The sequence below is a fragment of the Mustela putorius genome, unplaced genomic scaffold (assembly GCF_011764305.1).
Source record: "Mustela putorius furo isolate JIRA1106 unplaced genomic scaffold, ASM1176430v1.1 tig00537227_pilon_pilon_pilon, whole genome shotgun sequence".
Lineage (NCBI taxonomy): Eukaryota > Metazoa > Chordata > Mammalia > Carnivora > Mustelidae > Mustela > Mustela putorius.
The window spans coordinates 9,479,423-9,495,079 of record NW_025422368.1 but is presented as its reverse complement, the minus strand read 5'-3'; the positions used below and the strand labels follow the sequence as shown (position 1 = coordinate 9,495,079).

The window sequence follows — 15,657 nt, the reverse complement described above, 5'->3', positions numbered from 1 at the left end:
TTCATTAGCAGGAGATCCTACAGGCCTTCAGTCAGTTTTGAATCTGCCTAATTATTTTTGTCTTCTATATCCCTGTCTTCACCTTGTCCTCAGTGACACCCGGCAACTTTGTCAGATGCTTTGCTGGAATCATGATGCATTTCTCCAACCTACCATGAACAAAAAGACCAGGTATTATAAGTTGTTCTTAGCGGACCCATACTGATTGCTGGTAATTGTAATTTTCTTTCTTAACCTAATGAATACTCTCTCTCAAAACTCACTATAGAATCTTGCCAAAAATCAGTATAGTTTAGGTGTTTGTTCCTAAAATTCAATGTTCTTCCCTGCCCCCACTCATATGCACTTGGTAAATATTAAGACAATATTTGCTTACCTTCATTCTTAATACCTCTTTTTTTTCTAAGATTACTGACGTTGGGGTTGGATTCTTTTCTTCAGTCAATCCGCTGAAATGAAATCCAACTTTATCTGGTTCCCTGAATTCATTTGAAGCAAGCAGATACCTTTTTCCATTCTCTTGTGTCTTTAGGAGCTCAAGTCTTTTTTGATATTATTTTATTATTTCCAAATTGAATGTATTTTTCATAATGACCCTGATAGGTGGGTCAGTTATTTTTATTTTCTTTTCTTTTGAAGTCACTGAGACTCAGTGAGATTAATTGAGCAGTTATTGAGTAGCAAAGTTGGAATTTAACCCAATTGTCTTACCACCAAATCCAATGCTTTTTAAACCACTTTCAGTGTTTCCTTTCCTAAATAGCCAGGGAAAATGTTGCCCCTTTTTTTTTTCTTATTAATACAGCATTTATTTGTCTTCCCTCTGTCAAACCCTGAGCCAACTACTTTCCTCAGCTTGCCTAGGGAGGTATAGGAAAAGGAACATACATCATAGATGAGACATGAGAGAAAGACCTATGGGAGGTGGAGACGGCTCCTTCATATGGCAAAGAGGTTGAGAAAGGCCACCAACAGGCAAAAGAGCCCCATGGCCTCCAAGAGTGCAAAGCCCAGAATGGTGTAAGAGAAGAGCTGTTGCTTCAGGGAGGGATTCCTGGCATAACCAATGATAAGGGTCCCAAACACAGCTCCAGTTCCAGCCCCAAAGCCAGCCACCCCTGTCGTGGCAGTCCCAGCCTCAATGAACTTGGCTGCTGTATGGACGTCCCTTGAAATGGCACTGGATTGGAAGCTGTGGCTAGGAATAAGTGAGGTCAGGGGATGTGGGGCTGCCAAGATGCTGAGGCCCTTATAAGGTGCCTCATCTGTCAGTGTCTCGGGTGGATTTAGCACCACTGCAGACAGTGATCAGCTCAACAGCTGAGAGGTGCTCCTGACCAAGAACGGGGTGGAAACAAACTTTGCAGAGGTGTACGTTTTCAGGGGATGAGCGGCTGTGGCAGGAAAGCTGCTCCCAGGGCAGAGAAGGCAGAGAGGGATGGGGCAAAATGTTGCCTTTTTAACTGAATCTGTATGTTTTGTGTTTCTGAAAAAATTAAAAGTCAAAGTTAAGTAAACTTGGGTTTATCCCTCTTTTTTTTTTTTTTAAAGATTTTATTTATTCACTTGACAGAGATCACAAGTAGGCAGAGTCAGGCAGAGAGAGAGGAGGAAGCAGGCTCCCTGCTGAGCTGAGAGCCCGATGTGGGACTCGATCCCATGATCCTGGGATCATGACCCGAGCCGAAGGCAGAGGCTTTAACCCACTGAGCCACCCAGGCGCCCCTATCCCTCTTTGTTTTTAAGCCAGAATAGTGGAATCCAAATTTATTATCTCGTCCCTCAGATCTGCCCCAGAAATTATCTACAACTTATGTTCTTTCTTGTTGTGTTTTACTTTTAAATGTCTTACTTTACATGTGTTTCAATCTTTTTTTTTTAAACTAGACCATAAATAAATCTTAAATAATACATGTGGGTTGGCTCTTTTCCTCAGGGAACCCAATGTAGCTAGTAAAACAATATCCCTATTGTCAGCTCCTTCCTTGGCATAACTTCAGACAGACTGTCATTCCCTACAGAGTTAGAGATGCTGGGATTGCTACTTAATCCACAAGCAGTTGTTGGGTCACCCCATGAATCTGCTCTGCCATTCCTACGAGAAGAAAAATTTACAATCCCTTAATAAAAACAAAGAGCCTTTCTTCTTGGGATGCCAGTGTGGCTCAGTTGGTTAAGTGTCTGCTTTCAGCTCTGGTCAGGGTCCTGGGACCAACCCTCCATGTTGGACTCCCTGGTCAACATGGTCAGGAGGAGTCTCCTTCTTGTACTCTCACTCTCTCTCTCACTCTATGTCAAATAAATAAATAAAATATTTAAAAATAATAAATAAATAAATAAATAAAAGCAAAGAAATTTACCTATAAACAATCAAAGACTATGTAAAGATAGATCAAAATCACAAAAGAAGACAAGTTTTACAAATAAAGGCAATGGTTGAAAATATAACAATGATTTATATAGGTATAAATGCATGTAAAGGATTTATGCTTAAGAATATATTCTCTTTGCTTTTCATTGCTTTTTCTTTGTTGTATATAAATTAAAATTTTTTATGATTATACTGCTTGTGGTTTTTAGACCTTCTTAAATTTGTTGTTTGGTTTCTTTCATTAGTTTTGCAAAGTTCTCAGTCATTATCTTTTCCAATATTATTTGTGACCCATTCTGTCTCCTCTCCTCAATCCTTCTTGGACTCCCATAATATATATATACCATTACCTCTTCTCACTATATCCTCTATATTTTTTAGCCATGCTTATTTTTCTCCATGTTCATTCTTAATATTTTTTTCTGACCTTTCTTCTAATTTTCTAATTCTCTCTTTATCTATGTCTTTTTATTAAAATTAAGAAAAAGTCTTTTTTTGTGTTGTTATTGTATCTTATAATTTCCAGTTTTAGTCTTAAATGTGCAACATGGTCTTATCTCTTTGAACACAGTAAACATTTTTATTTTAGTCTGTGTCTGATGACTACAGTGTCGGCAATCCCTGGTAGGCCTTTTTCTATTGTCTGTTTCTGTTGTATTTTGTTCGTGAAGTTTATCACTTCATATGTTGGGTTATTTTCTATTTTGTGCTGCATGCTGTATTTATAGAACTACTTGTAGAACTCATCTGTAGTCAATAATGATGGTTTCTTTTTCCAAAGAAGTTTTACGCATATTCATATCAGGTAGCTGGAGGCATGAACAATTTGAGAACTTAAATCTAATTTCAAGGATTGAGATGATTTAAGATTAACCTGAGCTCTTTAAGATTTCTGTCTGTTTTGGGTTTACCCTTATATTTTGAGTATGAACTTTCAAAATATAGCCTAATTGAGGCAGTTCCACCAGAACCCTCAATAACATGGAAAATCCTGTACTCTAATCTCTACCCTAGCCCCATGAAGCTATCAAAACCTTTGCTTACATTCTCATTGCAAAGAAAAAAAAAATTTTTTTTGATACGGGTGGGGGGGATGGAAAGAGAAAGGGGATGAGGGGCAGAGGGAGAGAGAGATTCTTAAGCAGCCTCCATATTCAGTGTGGAGCCCAATATCACAACACTGAGATCATGACCTGAGCCAACTGAACCAACTGAACCAACCAGGCACCCCTAAAGAAAAACGATTTTAATATATTGATGAAGGGTGCCGGGGTGGCTCAGTGGGTTGTGCCTCTCCCTTCAGCTCAGGTGATGGTCTCGGGGCCCTGGGATAGTCCTGCATCGGGCTCTCTGCTCAGTGGGGGGCCTGCTTCCCCCTTTCTCTCTGCCTGCCTCTCTGCCTACTTGTGATCTCTCTCTCTGTCAAATACATAAATAAATTTTTAAAAATCCTTAAAAAAAAAGAAATTTTCAAACAGGAGACCCCTTTTTAGTACTTATTGAGAAATTCTTAATTTATTAAGAAATTTTCAAGCAGGGACGCCTGGGTGATTCAGTGCATTGGGTCTCTGCCTTTGGCTCAGGTCATGGTCTCGGGGTCCTGGGATCGAGCCCCGCATTGGGCTCTCTGCTCAGCAGGGAGCCTGCTCCCCACCCCGACCACCTGCCTCTCTGCCTGCTTGTGATCTCTGTCTGTCAAATAAATAAATAAAATCTTTAATATATTGATGAGATGATGGGTATTAAGTAACTTTATTATTAATCATTTTGATAATCATAATGGTAAGCATTTTATAATATATATAAGTCAGGGCATTTTACTATACACCTTGAACTTACACCATGTTACATGTGAATTATGTCTCAATAAAAATGGAAAAGATAAATAAACATTTTAAAAACTTCTTCTCAATGTCTTAGGCTCTCAATAGCTCCTCTGGAATTGGCAAATGTTCCAAAAGGAAAAATGGCCCTGGATGCTGGGCTTATGTCCATGTCCCTCTATTTCTTCCACATCCTAGGCTATATTTCTTTACGATCATGTTAGATAGCTGATGTTTTCAAACAGATTTTTAAAAATATTTTGTCCAGCACCTCTGGTTGTCCTTTGCAGAAAGTTGATTGGAATTCCCCAGTCTTGCCATCAGAAGTCCCTAGGACATTTATCAGTGGATCATGTTAGTCACTTCTGTAGCCAAACATGAATGATCAGGCTCATCGTTGAATTGATGGACCTTTCCCTTGTGAAGGAACAATATTATGAAAGTTCACAAATTTCAGTGTAATTACTTTATGCCTAACCATGGCCCACTTTATCTCAGATAGGAGTCCCTAAGTTTCATCTCAGTTGGCTTTACTTGATAAAGCCTCCTCATTTACTACGGCCAGGCAGGCTGGTGTAGTGGAAAGAACACTGGATTTGGAGTAAGAAAAGTTGGATTTAAATTCATTTCCATTATGTGTTTCCTGCCTTGGTTTCACAGTTTCTCTCACCATGCCTCAAGCCCTCCATGAGCATGCAGATCACAAAGGTACATAGAGTCAGTCTCTGGCAGCTACTCAGTTTGTGTAAGCCTTACTATGTTTATTTATAAATTAGGGATTATAGCTATCTCATGTGGTTGTTGTAAGGAATAACTAAGGGAAGCTGTATAGCATTGAATTCACAACCATGGAGGATGCACTTCAATTACTATTTGTTTTTCATGATAAACATGGTATTTCACACAAGATTCATATCCAAAATTTTTTGTAAATCATATCATGCTTTAAAGGTATGAAGAGAGCTAAATTTTGAAGGGAAATTTATTGAAGATGCAGGGAGAATCCTTCTTCTACAGAATATTAAGTCCATTTCACTAATCGCCTATAATATATTGATTTTCATAAAATTCATTTGATCAGAGTAAGTTATGCCTGCAATAAAGGCACAAACACTTCTTCTATTCAGATGGTTTTGGAAGCCTCACAGTCCTGATGACAACTCTTGCCAGGATTATAAACAGTGATGTGGTTCCATGTGTCTGTAACAGCAAAGAGTTGACCTGAGCAGGCACAGATGATCTAAGTTAAATGTGAGGTGTGTGCCACAAAAATATCATATGAGACCATGAGGTTTAGTAAGCACTAGGAATGCCTTGCAATCAATTTATTAAGGCTATAATCCCAGATATTAATTCAAATGTGTTTTTTTGGTTCTGAAGGGTAAAATGTTTTATAACATTATTGCATTTCTGAAGATTTCACTTATTATTTTGACTGGAATTTTATCATTGTTTTAAGTAGCACTCTTTATGAGATCATTTTGTCCCTTTAGAATCTAAATCTGGGTAATGACATGGTGTTTTCAGTTTCCAGTTGTTTGTAGGTTGTCACTGTCTTTAAAAAATTGTTTAAAATAGCAAAAACCCTTAGCATTCTAATGGAAATGTAAACACCACCCTGACTTCATTTTGATAATGTGCTAACAGTGAGTATAAATGATAATAAACAAATGTGGAATCATTACTGTAACTCAGGAAAACAATATTATGTTAGAAATTCTAGATAATCTTTTTGGTGTAGATGTAGACTTGAAACACTATATAAGCTCATTACCAAGAAAGTTCTGATAATTAGCTTCTTAGCAACACAGGGATTTTAAGGGCAAATATCTATTACAAATGTTAAAATAATGGAGAAATTTTGATGAAAACCTTTGCATATTTCTGTCATTTCATTTCAAATTTGGTTCCAATCTACTGATTTCTTGCTTCAGATCTTTGAAATTATGGTAACTAATTTTAAATAGATTTCAAAATTAACAGTGGTTTATTGGTAACGTAGGAGGTAGTAACAGCACAGGACATGAAGACAGACTACAAGGTTTCAAATCCCTGCTTTACCACTTAGCAGCTGTGTGGAGGCAAATAAACTGGCCCTCCTTAATTTGTCACTGTAAAACAGGAATAACAGTAATAGTACCTACCTCATAGAATTTTGTGAGAATTAAATGAAACCAACCATACAAAGTGCTTTACATAGGTTGGCACATGATAAGCACTCATTAAATAGTAACTATAGGTAGTCTATCCTGAAGTATATATTAAATACAGAGTTCGTGTTAGGAAAGGGCAATGAAAGTAAGAGTAGACAACAGTCACTTCTTCAGCCATAATGCTCGATACTTGCGTGGGTCACTTAGCAAGTCCATTTTATGATCTCTGCAACCTCAGCTCTACCATTTATCAGGAAGATGGGGTGTTCATCAATAGATTTACCTAGAAAAATGGGACAAGAAAAAAAGTCAAATTCTATCATCAGTGCTATTTTATGTATGAAAATAAACCAGAATCTCATAGAATGTAAAAAAAAAAAAAAAAAAAAAAAAAAGTTATACTTCTTCACATGTTTCCACTTGTTCCTTATTTAAACATCTCTCAGGGGGGGAAAACCCCCTCCTTAATGTGATTTAAAAAAAAAAAATATCATACAGGGATGCTTGGGTGGTTCAGTTGGTTAAGCGGCTGCCTTTGGCTCAGGTCATGATCCCAGCGTCCTGGGATCAAATCCTACATCGGGCTCCTTGCTCAGCACGGAGCCTGCTTCTCCCTCTGCCTCTGCCTGCCATTCTGTCTCCCTCTCTCTCTCTCTCTAACAAATAAATAAATAAAATTAAAATATATATATATATATATATATATATATATATATATATATCTCGTACACAGAGGCAACATCAACAGCCAGGGGAGAAATTCCCATTAAAACCAGGAAGAAAACAAAGATACTTGATAAAGCTATCATTATTTAAAATTACTCTGTAAATTTTGGACAATGCAATAAGATATGAAACAGAAATGAGACCTAACAATCGGAAGAGCAAATAATGTTCTCACTTTGTAGCTTATAATATTAGATGATATGAGAATGCCCTGGGAAAACAAGAATTCACAAATTTTAGTGATGTGCATGGATGTGCTCCATATCTAAAAGTCAGCAGGATTCCTACATATTATATTGTCTACCTACCCACACTACACCGAGTTATTCTCCCACTCAGTTAAGCTATCCCATCACAGTCAACCAATTCTTCACTGCCCCCATTATTTATGCGATTTATGGTGATTGCCTTAAGCCAAAGCACCAATAAGAGCAGTCAGCTGGGAGACTGTTTGGGTGACTTTAGGCTTAACAGGGCTTAACTTAAAGATAAGTTCTCCTACAGAAATATATCTCACCTTCTTCTGAGCGCCAGGAAAAAAGCAGGCCAAAGTGAGGCTGTCATTCGTTCAACAAATACTTCCTGCGTATTTATGCCGGACATCGTGCTAATGCTGGGAATACAACAGTGGCATGGACCCTGCCCTCATGACACTTTCAGTCTAATGAGAAAAAGAGAAATTAAATAAATAAACCCAGAAAACATTTATGAAGCGCAAGTTATGATGAGGTCTGTGAAGGAATAATAGAAAATCAGAAAGTGGCCAGGGATGCGGGGGGAGGAGAGAGGATATAGAATTTAAAATGAGGGTCGGGCAAGAATCTTCCAGCAAGATCAAAGGTCGGAGCAGGGTATGTGGATAGATTATGTCAGGCAACGAACAATATCAGTCATTCATTACCTTACAGCCCACATTAAGGAGTGTGAAATTTTATGTCCAGGAACATAAAGTGAAGTGTGCTTTTAAAGTAAAATTTGTTAACAGACACAGAGAGAATTCTACATAAGTGTAGAATTGTTCCCTGAAATTTCTATGCAGTATTCCATTGAAAGGGTTTAAGTGAGAATTTGCTTTCTAGAGAGATCACTCTGGCTCAAGAAGGCCTTAAACAGAGAAAAATCAGAAGCAAAGAGACCAGTTAGGAAGTTATTCTAATGGTCCAGACAAGAGCCAGCAGTGGCATAGGTAGGCTTGTGTTAGCTGAGATGGAAAACAGGAAATATACTTTCTATGGCATTTGGAGGTGTCTTTATGCAGGACGACAGGTAGGAGCAAGATTCAAATTTTGTGGCCCTGGAATTTATACAATTTGCGAATGCCATTTTTTTTTAAATTGTAAATACAAAATAATACAAATATAACAGCAGGTACAAGATGTTGGAAGGGTCCTGGACAAAACCGAATTTTATTTGCCTCACAGCAAATCTGCCTCTGGCTCTAGGAGAGGAGAGTGGAGGTCCCACCAAGAGCTAATGTTTACAGAGCACTTACTGTTATCAGACACTGGTTCGCACACCTTAAACATTCTTTAACTCTCACGACAATCCTAAGAGATATTTTTGTCTACTCCATTTGACAGATGGGCAAACTGAGGTTCAGCAAGGGATCCTGAGTCACAGCTAGTAAGTGGTAGAGCTGATATGCGATGCAGGCTGCCTAGCCCTTGGTCATGGTGCTACGCTGCTTCAATATCTAAGTCTCAAGATCAGGGACAGAGAACAAGGCAGATGACAATCCTATTGACTGTATGACAAAAACCGCAAGATGCCCAGTTAGGGGCTACTTGAAGAACAAGAGTTTAGTTGGGAGCAAGTTAAGTTTGTGACACTTACCACCACTTAAAGTGCAATGTCAAGGAGGCTGTTGGATATGTACATCTGGGCCTCAAGGAAGAGAACCAGAAGGAAGAGACACACACATGAAAGTCACCAGCATGGGAATGAATGAGGTGATCAAGGAGCGTACACCGCAAGGGGGAAGAGTCGTGGAGACCAAACAGAAGATATAGTTGGGTGAGTGGAAAACCAGGAGAGGTCAGAATCACAGAAGCTAAAGGAGGGTGTGATGAGCTACATAACTGAAGATAGGACTGGTGACCCTGACTCCCCAGTCAAGTGTAAACAGAAATGAGAGGGAAAGGCTGCTATTGAAGAAAATCCCCAACTCCTACTTAGAGGGATCTTCTTCCATAGCAACTAGAGAAAGATGGAGGAAGAGAAGCCTCTGAGCACGCATTCTATAAAAATAACAAATAATTCATGGGAAACCTGGCCTCTGGCTAAATAGGAGGGAATTTTCAAGTTCATTTCAGGCCCAACACTATTTGAGGAGGAGACCAAGAGTTCTGGAAGATGGAGGAAATGCATGACATAAACACACATCCGACCCTCTTCCCCCACATCCAGCAGACCCTTACTAGCTTTCAATCTTTCTTTCAGGTGCATAGAATGAGGTAAAACACATGCATGGCCTGATGGAACCAGTGAACTCCTTTATTTAGTTAGTGTTATATTTTATTGGTTTAAATGTTATGTATTTATTTATTTTTTGGTTAGTTACTTTTAATAATGTAACAAAAGCACTTCCAAACCCACCACTCAAAACGCTGGTTCATTAACCTTTGAAAAAGCCATTCAAGGAAATCTTATGAAGAGACCTTGCTGGCATAGGGGAGGGCAACAGCTAGGAAATCCCAGACAGGACTTTCAATTAACCTCCACGGCTACACAAGTAAGCAATAATCTTCAGTCGCATTAATGAGGTTGTCCATGCCAAGGATGGTAAAAGCCCCACTGTAACCATCACTGGGCACACAGTGTCTGGTCTTTTATCATCAGTTCTAGGACTTATATTTTAAGGAGAAGGTTGACAAGTCAGGTGTACCCAGAGAATATAATTCAGAATGATAAGAGAACATGATGACTAGAAGACGACATATTTAGCCCAGGGTTGAGGATGGTGGAGATAGGCTGGGAGGACCAAGGCACCAGGTCCTCTAGAGCTGCTGCCAGGGAAGAAAATGGGCGCAAGGTGGGTGTAAGTAGGAAAAGTGATTTTGGCTAAGTGAAATAATGAATTTCCCGAAAATACCCAGGCTTCAATCAACAGCTCTCTGTCACCAGTGAAACTGGTGGAGAGGCTGAGTGACTGGCAGGGATCGCGCAGAAAGAACCACCCCATTCAGGCAAAGGTTGAGCCTCGGCCACTGACCACTGAGCCAGCTTCTCCAGGCTTGGTCTGTTCTTCAGGCTCTGGTCTCCAAGTCCCTCTCCATAACCCCCTGCCACAATGAGTCAGCTCCCTTCTTTTGTCTGTGCCCCACGGCCCCTAAGCTACGGTGTTTATCAACGAATCACCCAGGGCATTTACCTAAAGAGGAAACCATGACGTATCATCCTTCTGTGGTTCGCCCTTCTGGAAATCTCTCTCTGGACCATCAGACCTCCAAGGCTGTTTTATGTCGCCTTCTCATTTCAGCCCATGTGACTTCCAGAACATCTCTCTGGACCCTCACCACCCGCCCCCGCCGAAAGTTATTGCCCCCCCCACTAACTTGCCTTTAAATTTCCAATGACCTAAACATGTTGCTCATATTCGTTCACAAATTAACAGGTTTATTTTATATTCTTTGGGTGCTCCAGCTTGGAATTTGGGGACTGTCTATGTCCTTTTTTTTCTACCCACTATCTTTACTACTTCCTCTTGCCTATGTAACCTTTCTTTCTTGTCCTTGTCCTATTCCTACTGCGTCCTATCCCAAGCTTACTCTTCATCTTCGAGTTACTATTTTTTTTAATGTAGAAGGCGAGAGATAAAAACAGCAGAGAATACAAAACATGCCCTCCCTCCTGCCTCCTCTCGCTCCCCCTCTTCTTCTCTCTCAAACTGTAGAAGGAGCGTAAGGCCAGAGGGAGTTATCGCTGAGGCTTTGGTCTTTGGGTGTGAAAACAGCCTCCACCCCTAGCTAGCAATGAGCCTTGGGCAAATGACAGAACCTCTTTGAGCCTTAATTTTCCCATTAGTAAAATAAGGATAATAAGAATATGTGCATCAGAGATGAAGAAATGCATGTGAAGTGCATCCATGATGTCTGACACATAGTCTGTGACAAGTGAATGTTTATTACTAGTGTCCTAGGAGGAAATTAGTCTATGACTAAGTACAGGATATGGTCATCCCTTAATCACATGTAGGCATCCATTTCTAAAGATGTTTTCCCTTCTGTTGCCCAGCAAAGAAAATTTATTTACTCATGTTCAACAAATTTCTACTAAGCACATAGTAAGTTTCATGCCTTGTGCTCAGTGGGGGCTTAATTAAATAAACTCCTGTATAAATACATTGTGGCATATGATGCCAGAGCTAAAGAGAACCAGGTATATTTATACGTATGATGGTGGAAACACCTCCAAAGATGAGGAGAAATGGGAGAAAGAAACTCCAGAGCCATACCATTCCTATAAAAGTACATATAGATGCATGTAAAATGCATATATACAGATATATAGACATATATAGATATACATTATATATGTATTATATATAATTACATGTACCTGTTAATTATCATATATAAATATTATAAATGTCTATGTATATGTGTGTGTGTGTGTGTGTGTGTGTATATATATATACACATGTAAATGCGCAGAGGAAGTTCTAGAGTAGCAGACATCAAACCGGGAAGGAAACCAGGATGGGGAAGTGGAGACTGGTTTAAAGGAACATTAGCCTTACTTGTGATGTTCAAATGTTTACATGGAAAAGGAATTCATATACTATCTAGATCATCGTTTTTAAAGTAAAATAAGTAGTCACGAGGCCCCTGCCAGAATTCCTGCATGTCCACTTGCCGCTGAGTTCCTGGCATTTCTGACTTCAAAAGGGATTCAGTTATCCATTAAAACAAAACAAAACAGAAAAGGAAAGAAAAAAGAAAGCCTAATCACACAGAAGATCTCGGTCTTGTTACGGTCTTCTTCAGGGCCTTGAAAAATAAGGCAGAGGTATATTTATATAAGCACACCTACACGAAGTTCTAAATTTACCTGTTTAGGAAAGTGCGCGCACAAACACACGGTCATCCGGGAGATTGGGTCTGGGGACGGCGCCCCCGGCGCGCGCGCCGCCGCTCTTCCTTACACGCCCCGCCCCGCCCCGCTCCGCACCCGCTCCGGAGCCGGCACCTGCCAGTCTATCATCAGTTGGAGTCTCAACAATATCAGCCTGCGGGAAGCAATAAAAAAAAAAGCCCTAGGTGAAGAGTTTTTACTTCCAATATGTGAGACGCTGAAGATCGAAGTCCTAAACAGAGTTTTTCCTTGGGCTTGCTTTGTGGTCCTGGCAAATCAGATGAACTTGGAGGCATCGATGAGGCAGAGAGGTTGATGTAAAACACTGTCAATCCCTTTAAATAGGTAACTTTGAATTTGCGGAGTCCTCAGAAGGCAGAAGGGGCTTGCATGTGGGTCCCACACAGGTATCTTTGTGAGTTTGTATGCATACGTAGGATGGACATAAGTTGATAAGTTGATTATGTTTATAGGAACATATCCTAAAGTATGTCAGAGAATGTAAATACTATGATGTATACATATTTTATGGATGTGCCTAATTTTGTGTAAACATATGTCACATAATATGCACATTTTAAATGTCTATTAAATGTACATACTCCTATATTCACTATTTTTTTCTATTGTTAATATCCCAAATATAAGATCTAAAAGCTGTCCATAACTAATATGTAATGGTTATCAGAAGAGCATACAGGTATAAGCTACATAATTTATAATTATCCTGTTATGACACTTTTTTTTAAGTTTGTTTATTTAAGTAATCTCTGCACAGAATGTGGGGCTCAGACCTACGACCTAGAGATCAAGAGTTGCAAGCTCTCCCAGCTGAGTCAGCCGGTGTCTCAGTGTTATGAGATATTTTTTAAATAGGATTGCTTTTGTCTGATTAAAACATCAAGGTCAGGAGGAGGGTGAAACACACAAGGGGCCAAGGGTGCCGAAGCTGAGGAGGCCCCCACTCTCTGGCCCCCGCATGTCACTTGCCTCCGCCTGGTTGCAGCCCTGATAAAAATGCCCCTGTTTCTTCCATCATCCTCATCACCACCCAAAACAATCACTAATTAGTTACTAAGTTCTGGGAGCTGTTTATGCACTTTACATGCATTAACCTACCTAAAGAAGTGTCTAATTTCTAATCAGATGTCTAATGTCTAAATTTCTGTCTGACGCCATTAACAAAGTGAATTACGAGATACGGTACCTAATACGTAAAATGCTTCAAAAGCCGTTGCCCCAGCTAGACCAGACCTTGGGTGAGAGCTGGGCAGCTGAATGATGAGTCCGGATCTCCCAGGATGTGTGCCTCCTGTGTTAAAATCCAACGCTCTTTCCTCTCCGTTAGGCATGGTAGTGCGTTTCTCTGAATATACACTGCATAAAGTATTATTTTACTGATCTCTCTCTGTGTTGGGGCAGTTTGGCAGGCAGTAGGCTTCAACTCTGTCAGCATTCGTGGAACATGATTGACAGATTTCAAAAGGAAGAAGGATCCCTCTGTTCCTGTATTACTGCTCCTACTTTGAAAATGGTGGTAGATAATGGAATTGTGATAGTCTAACCGTACTTCAACATGATAATATGCTTATATTTAAACTCATACACAGACCAAGGAAGGGGGATTTACACAACATATTATCTAGTATCTAGCTACAGATGATTTACTGTTGTGCACTGAAATGTGGTTGAAGTACAAGATGGATAGTAATATTATATTGTGGTATATATCCTGTTCACATCAGGCCTTCGTAATAAAAGCCGAGCAGCAATCTACAGAACCTGTCTTAAATCTGCCATCTAAGATACTGATTGTAAAATAAAATGATCAAAGTGCAGGTTATCTCTCTACGGCCTTCCCCTGAGAGAGTGGTATGCAAAGAACTTCCTCCTTTTTATTTATTTACATCCAGTCAACAGAAACATAAATTAAATTAAAAACCTTAGTGTTATGTGGACTGAATAAAGCATACCTAATATGTTGCTAAGTAGACTTTTTTTTTAGATATTACAGACTACAGCCTGTATTGTACTTTTATCCACTGCATCTTTTACTACGTACTGACAGCAAAATATGCTTATAAAAATAATAGAGTAAAATGAATTTTGCAAACCAGCAATTTCACATGCTACAATCCTGCTGAGAATAAACAATTTTTAGTGGGTCTTTATATTTGACACATGAAATCAGGCATTCCTGCAAATTGATTTCATTTTAAATAATTTCTTGAGGTTGCAATGGAAAGAGACCGACACAAACAAGTTAACATTGCATAGAGAAATCACAAATGAATTTTAAGCAGACCTTTTTGCCTTCACAGGCAAGTAATTTAAAGAACATTAGAGGCCAAACTTCCCAATAAAAAGGGACGTCCTTGTGTGTTACAGAATGTAGAGGACAGAAAAGTATGAGGTCTAGAGTTAATCATCCTGTCTTCCCAATGCATACACAGACATAGATTTGGGTTAAAGTGGAGGTAGAGAGAATTCTTGGAAGGAGAAAGATTTCCTAGCACCTTGGCCACATTTCTGCGATCCTGAGGACTTAGACACTCTCTTCTCCGTGCTTCCCTGGCTCCTGACACAAAATCCTACTGTGACACTGATCAAGTGAACTGTAATGATTTGCTCATTATATATTCTTGCTTATATATATAATATAAACTATTCCTATTAATATAAAAATGTATAAGATTTAGCGGGCTGTCTCAACTGTAGCCCCCTTGGGAAGAGAAATTGTCTTACTCATCTTGTGACCGCAGCATCTAGCCCAGTACTCAGCACTAAGCAAGCGCTCTGAAATGCCCAGTTAGACTGAGAGGGAAAACAATAACATGACTCGGAAGAATGAGAGAAAAACATGGAGGGGGAGGGATGAAATACAGTCACTTTGATGTCTCCTGCAGAAATTGGTTATAGGTAGACTTGACACGTGGAGGCTTTTAGGGTCAACTACTAAATATAGTTGGGCCAATCCTTTCCCCCATTCATTCATTCATTCATTCAACAAACATCTATTGAGTGCCAGTTATATATCAGGCAATCACTAGCTACTACAGTAGCCTGATATCATGAAACACAGGATCACTATAATTTGTCATGGTTTCCTTACAGATATGCCAACAAAGAGTCAGAGCTGAAGATCAAGTTTAAGCTCAAACTAAACTGTAGATGATTTTTTATTTTGCCATTTAAATATATCTTGCCATTTACTAAGTAGCTTCGTTCTTCGCATGACTCAAGGGTTTACTTTAGTATACATTTAATAGCATAACCAGATCTTCTTAAGATCCTGGCTTAAATCTTCAACCTTGCACTCATATGCTAAGTGCCATTTACAATTATCCCCAAACGGGCCTCATTTCTTTAAGCATTTCCTATCAGACTGGAGACCCTTGGGCAGGTTACTTATTTTTTTCTGTATTTAAATCTATACTGAATGTCTTGTTTTCCTTCAACAAATAATACCTGCCTCCAATGTGGTAATGAGAAAATAGGAACAAAATTGGGT

General features: G+C 39.3%; 1 pseudogene; it reads right to left on the bottom strand.

Annotated features, from left to right (window-relative positions):
• Nucleotides 1–939: 939 nt before the first annotated feature.
• Nucleotides 940–2,756, bottom strand: LOC101693253 (annotated as a pseudogene).
• Nucleotides 2,757–15,657: the final 12,901 nt, after the last annotated feature.